This window comes from Dipodomys ordii, unplaced genomic scaffold, assembly GCF_000151885.1.
Source record: "Dipodomys ordii isolate 6190 unplaced genomic scaffold, Dord_2.0 Scaffold21, whole genome shotgun sequence".
Taxonomy (NCBI): Eukaryota; Metazoa; Chordata; class Mammalia; order Rodentia; family Heteromyidae; genus Dipodomys; species Dipodomys ordii.
In genome coordinates this window covers 14,332,070-14,344,650 of record NW_012267237.1, presented here as the reverse complement: position 1 = coordinate 14,344,650, position 12,581 = coordinate 14,332,070, and positions in this window count along the sequence as shown.

Sequence of the window (12,581 nt, the reverse complement as noted above, 5' to 3'; positions counted from 1 at the left end):
AGTCTTCGATTAAAGTGCATTATCTTATTGAATTTCATCATGTTCCCTCAGCAACTCTTATTCCTATTAACTCCAAGTTCAACCTCCACCTTGCCCTTTTCCTCTTCTAATTGGCACCAGGCAAATCATTTCTGGTGAAGATCAGGAGCTCATCTGCCCATCTAACCTTGGACATCAATCCAACAAAAAAAATGAATCCCATTAGCATCAGACTCGTGACTAATAAATGCAAAGGTCCAGTGAGGAGCAATAATGCACTTTGCTCCCACATCAATCTCTGGCACCTCAAAACTAAGTGTAATGAGCACTAGGTCATAGCCTATAGCTTTCAGAAGATGTCTCTGTTGGAATTGCATATTAAGCTTCTAAACTGTTTGTGTCGGGCAGGTTCTTATATTCAACTATTTGGTAAGTAAGGAAGTATCAAATTTAGCTTCCTCTACAAATAAAGTAGTGACATATAAGCAGATAATGGTTACTTGTATTTCCTATTATTTCTGTAGTAGCTAATTAACAGCTGTTACAAGGCTGCTTATCATGTGGTAGCCTTCTATCTGAAGACATATGATTGGATAAACACATGACATCTACATCGGAAAACATTAGGTTTGCAAGTCCTGAGCTGTTTTTGCTATGAAACAATGTTCACTGATGGAAAAATGGCCTCCTAGTGAGTAATATGTGTTCTGCAAGTCAATGAAATATGCACAACAAATAATAATAATATATGACACTGGTATAGTAAAGCAAAGCTTTTCCTGATGTTTCTTGTTTTTAATTTTATTCAAATCATTCCCAAGCCACTGTGTGTTTACACAATGTCTGCCATTGTTCTCATACCACACCAAACAAAGATATAATGCCATCAGTAGCTTATTCTCTTACCCTCTGAATATGCAGAGGTATTGAGGAGCATGTTAGAACACAATAGCCTGTGTAGGACATGTGTCTCTTTCAATGCAGAGGCTCAAGCTGTCTCTAATGTAACTGAGTGTTCTAATGACCTATAGGATAGAATGCATTTTCCCTCTCCTTCACTGAGCAACTCGGAACAAGCTGGGATCTTGGAGTAATGGAGTGCAATGTTTTAATGTTGATATACGAATGTGAGCATTTATATAGTCATGTATATTTTGTTTTTATACAAGTGGATTTTAGATGCTGTTGTATTTTGCAGAAAAAAAATGACACAATAGATTTTAGAATGTTCTTTACCCTAAAATTCACAAAATGAACAACAGTTTAATTTTTCCTTTATAATACCTGGAAGTAATTAATAATAACAACAACAATTATTATTATTATTATTATTATTTTGCAACAAAATAAATGAAGAGCTCCAAGTTTAGTTCAGGGTCCCAGATGCTATGTGTGGGCTTCACTTGGACAGCCAGCCACAATACCATCCCAGAAACCCTACTGAAGTCTTTAAGCTGATGATGAGCAAGGTCCTGAATCCTTTTCAGAAAAACAATGAAGATGATGTACTAGAAACTCATCTCAGCATAAACACATTGTAGCTTCAGGTCCATACCAGAAATGTTTCTTGGTGTTTTCTGGCAGAGGTTGAGAGTAAAAATGGAGACAAATTCAAGTCCATGAACAAGGTGAATGCTTAAGCATATGAAAATAATAATTAGTATCATTATTAAACACTGTATACACATAATGAATGATCATACTTACCCCTCAAATATGTATAACTATTATTTATCAATTAAAACATTATTAAGCACAAATAACTTTTAAAATTAATTGAAAGATATGTAAGGTAAGTCACAAACTCACTTGCAATTGAGTGAAAACAATAACAAATTGTCTGAAATAAAAACCAAAACAAGAGCTAAGTGAAAGTAAAATAAATACAACTTGCTTACTTTTAAATACTAATTTTCATGTTGTAACAAGTACAGAAAGTTAATGCACTCTATCTACCATTAAGCAAGGACACATATAATATTCAATCAGAATAGATGTAACTTCCTTTCTCCTTTTTATTTATTTAATTTTGAAAGAAAAATAACAGTAGTATTATAACCAGCAGAAGTATAGCACCAGTCTTAATAAACATCTCTGAAACATTGTATGAAAGTATTCATTTGCGATCACAGAGATATGACTGACATTTGAAAATACAACCCTAGACAGGTGCCATTGGCTCATGCCTATAACCTTACTTATTCAAGAGGCTGAGATCTGAGGATCATGGTTTGAAGCCAGACCAGACAGAGAAGTCCCTGTGAGACTCTTATCGCCAGACAACTACTCAAAAACTGGAAATGGTAGTGTGGTTCAAAGTGGTAGATCTAGCCTTGAGCAGAAAAGCTCAAGGACAATGCCCAGACCTCAAGTTCAAGCCAAGGAAGGAAGGAAGGAAGGAAGGAAGGAAGGAAGGAAGGAAGGAAGGAAGGAAGGAAGGAAGAAGGAAAGAAGGAAGGAAGGAAGGAAGGATGGAAGGAAGGAAAGCACATCCTCACAACCTATATATTCATAAAGAAAACCATAGGCATAATTAAACATTTGATGACCATGTTCATGAAAACATGAGTTTGAGACCAATTGACCATGAGATCTACAAATTAACTCACATAAATAAACATAAGAGAAGAAAAAAAGCAACCAAACAATAAAAAATAAAGATAAGAAGCTTTGTATTCCAGAAGAACAGAAGCCAGGAAAATAAATCAAATTGTGCTCATTTTTGCTCTTGATGATATTCAATAAAATTTGGGAACCATAAGAATAAGAGTTTGTGAGTGAAAAGAAATGTGGAATGCGACAAAAGAATGGTCTCAACACAAAGAAGGAAATGAATAATGAAACAAGCTGTCAAAAAAAAACCCAAAATTTGAACCACTTGGAAATAATGAAGTAACCTAAACTGCTCAAACAAAACAATCTTACTACAAAGAAAAACTTGATTAGACATCTAATGCTGCCTTTATAATGAAAAGTACTTTCTCTGGATTATCAATAAATTACAAATACATATGTGTTTTCCTCTTTAAAATTGGATGGGTAATAAGGCCATTTGTCCAGTTCTAAAGATTACCTTCGTCGCTGCAAGAGAATAACATATAACATAGAAAACACTTGTTCTCAAATTTTTCAAAGACGATGATATGGAATTATTGTATGATTAACACATTTCTGTGGTATCTAAAACTAGGCTTTTCATCTATAATTCTTCCTGTAACTTTCTAGATTTGTAAAAATGTCCATTCAGGTTTAAACTACATTTCAACTGTCCCTTATTTGTCCCTGGAATTAGACAGCATTCTCTAAATGAAGAGAACCAATAAAATAAATATGTGAACACTGTCTTGATCTTTGGGGTCTTCTAAACAAGCTACTGTAGAAGCTCATTGTTTTTACTTCCAGGGCATGGGAGGTCCAAGGATAAGACCCTGCAAGACTTGGTGTGTTTGGTGAGGCCCCACTTCCTTATACAGTACAAACTGAGTCCTTGTGTTTGAGAGAGAGAGGTCTGTGAGCACATTTAAATAGCTCTTTCTCTAGTACTTACTTTGGATGTCATAACTAAATCATTGTTTAGTTTGAGTTAATGCTTTTTTTGAGTTGATGTATGCTGTACAAACATGAGACTCCTGAGTCAGGTGTCTTTATCACTCATGAGAAAGACAGTAGCCTTACCTTAGTGTTTATAATTAGTTTCTCTTGCCCAAGAATGCCAAATAGCTGTTGCAGACATCTAGGAAGAGGTCACATTCTCTTTGGCTTTGTACTATGCAGAGATGTCATATTTAACAAAGGGATAGGGACGTTATTTCTATTTTCCAAGGCTTTTTGCTATAGATCATCATTGATACTCAGAAAAGAAACGCTATTAAAGCATTCTCACAATACTTGTAGACATGCAAGAGACCTATGGAGAATTTTATGTCAATATTCGGGATGCAAACAGGTTTCTTTTCCCTACAAAGCAGGTATACTTTTGCAGTGGGAATTAAAGTTTGAAATTAAGTGAATGCAAAGCAGAAATTTGCAATGCTAATCTCATAATTTGGTTCTATTTCAAACACTGTAATATCATAATTTGGCTAAAAGAGGTAAAGTAGCAAAACACAATAAAACAATTTTCCTTCACTATTTTTCCTTTGTTAAACATTCTTGGAATTTTCCAGAAAAAAATCACTGTGTGATAATGAAATTATTAAAATTTCGTACCCAATAACTTTGAGATATATTAGTGGCATGATCATTTGCATAAAATAGTCAAAATGAAAACAGTATTATCTTCCATCTGGAACCAAAACTTTAAACAGGGTCAAAATTGTCAATAGACATCAATATATTAAAAGAAAAAAAAGTCAGGTGTCCGTGGCTCACGCCTGTAATCCTAGTTACTCAGAAAGCTGAGATCTGAATATCATGGTTCAAAGCCAGCCTGGGCAGGAAAGACCATGAGACTCTTATCTCCAATAAACCACCAGAAAATCAGAAGTGTTGCTGTAGCTCAAGTGGTAGAGTGCTCGCCTTGAGCTGAAGAGCTGAGGGGCAGCGCCCAAGCCCAGAGTTCAAGCCCACAACTGACCAAAAAAAAAGAAAAAAAAAAGGAAAAATTATCAGTTAGAAAGCCTCACCATGTTACCTTTCATAAATTATTTACACAATGAATAATCAACATACAATTTCTACCATTGTTCTTTGGTACATTAATTTATTCATATTTCATATACTAATTAACAGATATATTAGGCAAAGTACACTATAACTTATGTAAAAATAGTATAGAAAATAATATAGAAATGTTTTTACATATATCCCATTGTACTTTTCTAAAAAATGTCAGCATAGCACTTACAGTGATTTTCTTCTTTTTGTTATTCTAAGTGAACTTGAATGACCAATTATTTTCATAACCTTCATAAACTCAAATATAATTTTCATCATATGCAAAGCAGTTCACCCCTTGATATTATCTGTTAGCCTTTTGTTCTTGGGGTGATTTTACTTGTGACTCAATGTTGAAGGCTAATTTAAATTCACTGAATATGTATATGTGTTTCCCTGTCACAGTATTCCTTTTAGATCTCAGTTCTGCTGTCAAGGCAGAAATTAACTTTGTGTTTACATGATCCGACACAACTCTGATGATACTCAATAAGAAGACATTTAACCTCTGAGAATTTTGATCCATAAGTTAATGGGAGTACTGGGAATTTCAGCTTCCAAAAAAGAAAATAATGATTCAGTCTATTCGAAGATGAAGGAAATAAACTATCTGAGATATTTCCCCTTGATTTCCTAGGGGTACAGAAATAATCAATAAAAGGCAGAAAGGCAATTTGATATACTATCTTCTCTCTGAGAAGACCAATCTTTATCTTCCTCCTGGAGTGGACTTTTCTTGTTCAGATGCAAATTGTCTCTTCTTTAATGAGACTTTTATTAGCATCCTCTTTCTTTGAGAATAATACCAATGTTTAACAATGCAGTTCCAGGCAACCCTGGACCCTGATATGAATTTGAAGTTACAGCCATGTTGGAACTAGATATATATCACTTTTCTATTTTTCTAATGCCTAATGGCTTTGTTTTGTGTGAATGAATAAAAAAAGATAATAAACCTATGGATCTTCACAGAAGCTTCTAGTGCTTTTTGACTGTGAAGACATAAAACTATTAACAAGAACTTGATATTGAAACGTCATCTTTTCTGGAAATACTGCTTAAGAAATAAGAGACTTAGCAATATACAGTTTTGTACTGTCCTTAATTTATGCTGAGCACAGTGCAACCTAAACGAATTTCAATGCTCATAATTTTATAGTAAGAGAAAAAGGAATTGAAATGGAATGGGATTTAGTATTTATCTTTTTCTTGAAGCTGAAATCTACACATATACACATCATATTCAGTCCCTTAATGCATAAGTTTGTGGTTTTATTAAATTATCTTTTAGTAGTTATTTTTTAAATTATCTTTTTTAACTATAGTAAAATAAAATGTATTTGTATTCTTTAAGTGGGTGGTTTTTTATTGTTATGTTTTTTATTATAAAAGTAGTGTACAGATGGGCTACCATTACAAGAGTAAGGTAATGAGTACATTTCTATCAAGCATTGCTACCACCCCCTTTGTTTTTCTCCTACCATTCCTTCCCTCACCACTTCCCCAACTCTTCCCCAACCCCAAGTTCCTTATCAACATAGTGTCTTGTTCATCTCATTGTTACAATGTGTCAACCTGTGTCCTTGTTTCAGTATTTTGTTATTTCCCTTCTCCTTCCCAAATTAGAAAAAATGTATATATTCAAGATGCAGGGCACCAATGTCAAAAAACAATGAAAGCAGGGCTGGGAAGGTGGCTCAGTGGTAGAGTGCTTGCCTAGCATGCACGAGGCCCTGGGTTTGATTCCTCACTACCACATAAATAGAAAAAGCTGGAAGTGGTGCTGTGGCTCAAGTAGTAGAGTGCTTGCCTTGAGCTGAAGAGCTCAAGGACAGCACCCAGGCCCAGAGTTCAAGTCCCACAGCCAAAAAACAAACAAACAAAAAAAAAACAGTGAAAACAGGGGTTATACTGTGGGGAAGAACATACAAGAGAAACAAAATTTGTCTTTAAGTAGTTGTACAAATGAGTTGCCATTTAACAAAGCAATTTATGTATATAATACAACTTGATCAATATCACCACCTTTGATATGCTCATGCCTAGATTTCAGCACCCCCAGGATGGGCACGTGTGCACAAATGCACACACACACACACACACACACACACACACACACATGTAACAATTTTAGGCATCACATCGGAACTGGCTTATATCCAATGTTCTATATTAGAGCTATTAGAGCCATTGCTCATAAACTTGATATAATTTTTGAGGGAAGGGAAGAGGAGTGTCCTTGGATTCAGAAGTTAATCCAGAGCTTACTGCATTAATTATTGTTATGTGTTAATTAACTGCACTAAAGATATACTTAGAAACTGATTCTGCCATAAATGTTTTTTGAATTCTATTAGCTATTGAAAATTCAATATGTACGTATGTATGTGCATATATATACATATATATAACAATTCTTCATGTGTGTATTTTCTGATATATTTATACATCACATAAACATATAATGTAAATACTGATCTACACTGGAAAGTGAACTTTCATTCAATGCTGGGAATACAGTTGTGACCCAGAAAGACTCCTTGGCCTGAGTCCAAAAACTAAACACAAAGGGCATTGTTTTTCATTTCATCATATCCTATGGTTTCCATCTTCATTTATTGTTTGGCAAGATAGAAAAGGAAAGAAAGAAAAGTAATCATCTTCACTTGGGGAAAGGTAATGATGTTACAGATGTCTCAGCATAGTTCTGTTAGTCACCTACAGTTTCTAGAACACATTACTGCAAATGCAGTACCTTAAAACAGCCAGTTATTACCTCATGGTTCTGGACAAATGTAATCCAGCAAAGCAGCCTCATTCTCTACTCAAGGTATCATTGGGATAAATTAGCTATATTGGCCAGGGCTACTTCAAATTCAGCTTATTGCTATTCTAGGACTACTGTCCCTGAAATGAGGGATATATGTCTGCTCCTCATCTTCATGGTAACAACAAAATATGCACATTTTATGCTTGGAATCTTTCTATCACATCTCTACAAAGTTTTAATTCTTGGAGATGGTGGATGAAACCTCACTTCTATAAACTCATGAGGTGAGGTAGGTTCCTCCCAAACCAACCCAGTTCATGTTTTTATTGTAAAGTTTGCTGACAATAACTCTAAGGAAAACAAAAGTCTTTTTTGTATCAGACTGAAATGTGCCTTGGTTGGTTGCCAGGGCTAAACTTCATGAGCACCAAAATTGTGACTTATCTTCTCAAAACCTGATGTTATAACTCCAATGACAGCCTGGAGTTCTAGTCTTGACAAAAAATTTACTACATTTGCATTAGATCAGAAAAAGAAAATCATACAAGTGTTACAATAATTCTGTTACCTGGGGCTGGGAAGGTGGCGCAGTGGTAGAGCACTTGCCTTGCATGCCTGAGGCTCTGGGCTCGATTCCTCAGCACCACATAAGCAGTAAGAAAAAAAGCTGGAAGTGGCACTATGGCTCAAGTGGTAGAGCACTAGCCTTGAGCTGAAGAACTGAGGGACAGCGCCCAGGCCCTGAGTTCAGGCTCCATGACCGGTCCCCCCCAAAAAAAATAAAAAATAAATTCTGTAACCTACATGCATATACATATTAGCTAATAGGAGACATAATAGAACAAAATAAAAATGTTGTCACAATGAAATATTGGAATGACAATATATTACAATGACCTTTCTGCTACTCATCATACAACTTAGGTCTAATCTTATTATCATATTCATTTGTTGAAGATAAGCAGAAATGTGTGATGAACATGTTTGTAACCAGGCAAATATTCAGAAAACATTATGAATAAATTATAATTTTTAAAATGAAATTAAATCGTGCAAGACACAAAGCTGTATGTGATAAACATAGCCATTATGGAAACAGACAATGTGATTTCGTGGTTAAAATGCATAGCACTCCACAGCCTGTGTAGAAATCTAGTCCCGGGAGATAACTTGAGTGCCAAGTTGTCAATACTATCGTGAGCATTAAGATTTGATCTTGTTTGAATACCATCAAAAAGCAGCTATGTAAATAAAAGAGTGTTTATCTGAGTGGTTAAAAGACAATGTAGATTATCCTGGGATTTACTGAGTGAAACCAAGATGTAAACTGTAAACCTCTTTGTTCCTGAATTGTTAGCCTCAAGATTGTTCTCCTGAGATTAGCAGTTGCTGCAGCAAATAAGCAATGTTTCAGGAGATTTGCCTCCTGTTTTCCCATCCATGGGACTATGTTGTCAAATAATGTATTTCTTATTCCTAAAGAAAAAGCCATTTGCACACTTTTACCTGATTTATCTTTCTCAGAAAGAAGTATAATTTATTATATCCTGGATTTTCTCCTGTGTGCATCCATGAAAAGGAAGATATATTTAGCATGATAAGGCATTAAGTAGAATGTTTTGGCACTTGTGGATTCCTTATTTAGAAACCACAATACTTCCTTTCTGCAAAATTGAGCAGCTACATTAAAAGAATAAAGTCATTTGCTAGTTAATATATGAAAGAACAAATATTATGACTGCAGCAATTTTTGTTAATTGATGTGTATATTCTTAACAGAACAAGGAGCAAGTATCTACATTGTTTTTGTCAGTTGTGGGGCCTGAACTCTGGGTCTGGGCAATATCTCTCAGCTCTTAAGCTCAAGGTTACCACTCTACCACTTGAGCCATAGTTCCACTTCTGGCTTTTTCTTCTTAAGTGGTACTGATGAATCAAATCCAGGGCCTCATGCATGCAAGGCAAGCACTCTAGAATTGAGCCACCTTCCCAGGCCACATATCTACAATTTAATTAATCATTTTTTATGTTTTCTTTAGTAGTCTACACTTTTGTGATGATTTCCTTTAATAGACACATTTTATATGTTTAACCCATTATCTGATGCTGTAAAAGTATTTTCAAAGACATATAGTTTTTATCCTGAGTTAAGACTCCATCTCATTAAAAAATAATATATGCTTATAGCATGTAGAAATAGCATGCATGTCAAGGTTTTGATTTCACATTATGTATCACATACCACAATGTCACATGCCCCTCAAAATAAAAAAGGAAAAACATTTTGAGAACTTGAAATCCAACATTATACAGGGAATTGTTAATACAGGACATAGGAAAGCTGAAAAACCCACGCGCTATGTTATGACAGCCTTACAATCTACTACTGCTCCTGCCTGGGAGGACAAAGTACAATTATACAATTCCCAAAACCCTTATCAGCCAGCCCAACACCCAATGGGGACTGGAACCAAGAAGGTTTCTCTTCTTGAAATGCCACATATTAGCTACAGAGGTCATCTGATGAGATGGCCAAGGGGATGAAGTAGCCAGACCTTTGCTTCCAGAAAGATGCCCATGCTTTTGATCAACAAAATTTAGACAGAGCATCTGCTAAATATGACACTGAACATCAGCGTATAGTGCCTCTCGTACAGTTACCACCCAGCAAGAGATAAGAATGGATGTGAGGATTCCATAACTTCCTCTATTAATCTTTGGATTGCCTCCTCACACTCATGCATAGCCATCTGCAGGCTCTCAATCCTTTCATCCCGCGTGTTTACCAGTCATGTTTGGAGAGCATTTGGAGAGCCATCCTCTAGGTTTTTCATTTGCTGCTCTGTTGCTTGTTTATTTTGAGTGGGAGTTGAGGTTCCTTGACATTCCATTTTTCTTGTGTTTCCATGGCTTGTTCTGACAATTTGGAATGAAAGCAAATCCAATACTGCATGAGAACACAATTTTAAGATGAGAAGCAGCCCGGAGCCCTGTAGTTGCACAGGTTTAGAGGTTCACAATCATAGGTAGGTATTTTCACTCTCCCTCTGCTTCTCTGGATATGAAAGCAGATCCAATACCACCACAAAACACAGTTTTAAGACAAAAGCCAAACTTGAATCCTATTATTACACCGATTTAAGAGGTTCAAAAACATAGATAGGTATTTCCTTATCTATTTTTGCTTTTCTTTGTTGGTGGAGGGGTAATGTTATTCAGGAGTGGAGATTATATATAGTTATAATTAGTTAACAAAACTGTAATGAGGTTTAAAGCATTCTCAACCAAAACGATTACACAATGAGCTGCTTGACACAGTTAAAATGAACACAAGTACACTCTAGCTCAATGACAAATAAATAGGGATCAATGGACTACAGAATCAAAAGAAGAATTAAAGGCCAGAAATAAGGTAAAATGTGTTGAAAGATTAAAAGATAGGAAGCTAAAATAAAGAGTAGAGGAATGTAGAGAAGGAAAAGAACAGAAGGAAGAAAACTAAGACCTAAATTCAGAGAAAGAAAGAGAAAAGATAAGCAAGAAAACAAAAAAGTATATAAAAATAAAGAAATAACTTTAGAACTTAGGGGGAAGATTCAGGGAGGAAGGAAAGTGGAGAGAATGAGGGAGGGGATAACAATATTCCACAAGAAATATACTCCTCACTAAACTTATGCAATGGCAAGTCCTCTGTACATCGCCCTTAAAATAAAATATTTTTAAAAAGAATAAGTAACTAGTAAATTGCAGCAACATTCTAATATCAAGTATGAATTTTCACACAGAAGAAACAAACTTGCAATTGATAGTCAAAAAATAAATAAATAATGAATGTGAGTTCCCAGAGGTCTTTGCCTCGTGATCCTTCTCTGTACATTAACTACTGGTGACACTTTGTTTAATATTACATGGGCATGTGAATTTTCTTGTGAACAGTGTATTCCCTTATCTTCCTTTCTCTTCCATTGTCAGTTTTCCATTGTGACAAAATAGCTGAGAAAAATCAACTTAAAATAGGAAACATGTATTTTGTCTAACGGTTGCAGAGATTATAGTTCATGTCTGTTTAGCTAGGTAGCTTTTGGCCTGTGGTGAAGTAGCCCATTCCAGGAGAAGTTCAGCAGAGGAAAGTGGCTTGGAAGTGAAGTGAAATGCAACCCCTAACCTCCTTCCTCAAAGAAGGCCCACTCCTGAATATCTACTACTTCTCAATACCAAGCAAATTATAAAGGTGTTAATAGAATAATCAATGCACAAGATCATAGCTCTCAGAACACTTCTACTGCCCAAATCTGTATCTACTACTGTGACGACTAAGCCTTCAGCCCATGAACTAAATCATGACACTGCACCACAACTTAATATTGCTATTGGAAAAATCTAACAAACTGAAAGCCAAGGATAATGTTTAACCTGTTTATTAAAGGGTTTGGGGGTAAAACCAGCCAGCCCTGGAAAGATCATAATAGGCCTCTTCATTCATTTTATTACATTTCATTTTTTTACCAAGTGCAATAAAATATCAATTATAAAATTAAAAACAACAAAAGAGCTTTTCAGAATTAAAATTTTAAACTCATACCATACATGCACATTATGCTGTTCCAAGAAAGTGATAAAGCTCTAAGTCCTGCACAGTAGTATGAGGCATATTGAAACTGTGGTGTGATCTGCTCACCTCTTCCTTCCCTTGATTCAGTGATAATATGCCTCCCCACAAAGCAAAGAGTATGCCAAAGCGGGATAGATTCACTATTCTTAATTTAAATGATAATGTGAAAACTTTGCTTGTCTGGAAAGATAGAAAGTTGGATGGAGTGTGACTCCAGTGTTTGTGCTGCTGCCTAGAAAGGCAAGCCCTAATTTCAAATCCTAGTTCCACCAAATAAACAAAGAGAAGACAAACTGACAGGTAGATAGATCGGAATGTATAATGTCTTTAGCAAAAGTGAGGTAATTTTTTGGAAAAAAATGAATCAAGTATGAACCGTGTTTGAGATATAAACTACAAAATAAAATCTGGGCTCTGTATGAAGTGTTCATGTTTACAAGAGGAATTTTGTGATGTAATGTTGTTTTCTTATATGGTTTTAAATTTTATTTTATTTTTTTTTTGGGTCCGGTCATGGGGCCTGAACTCTGGGCCTGGGCACTGTCCCTCAGCTCTTCAGCTCAA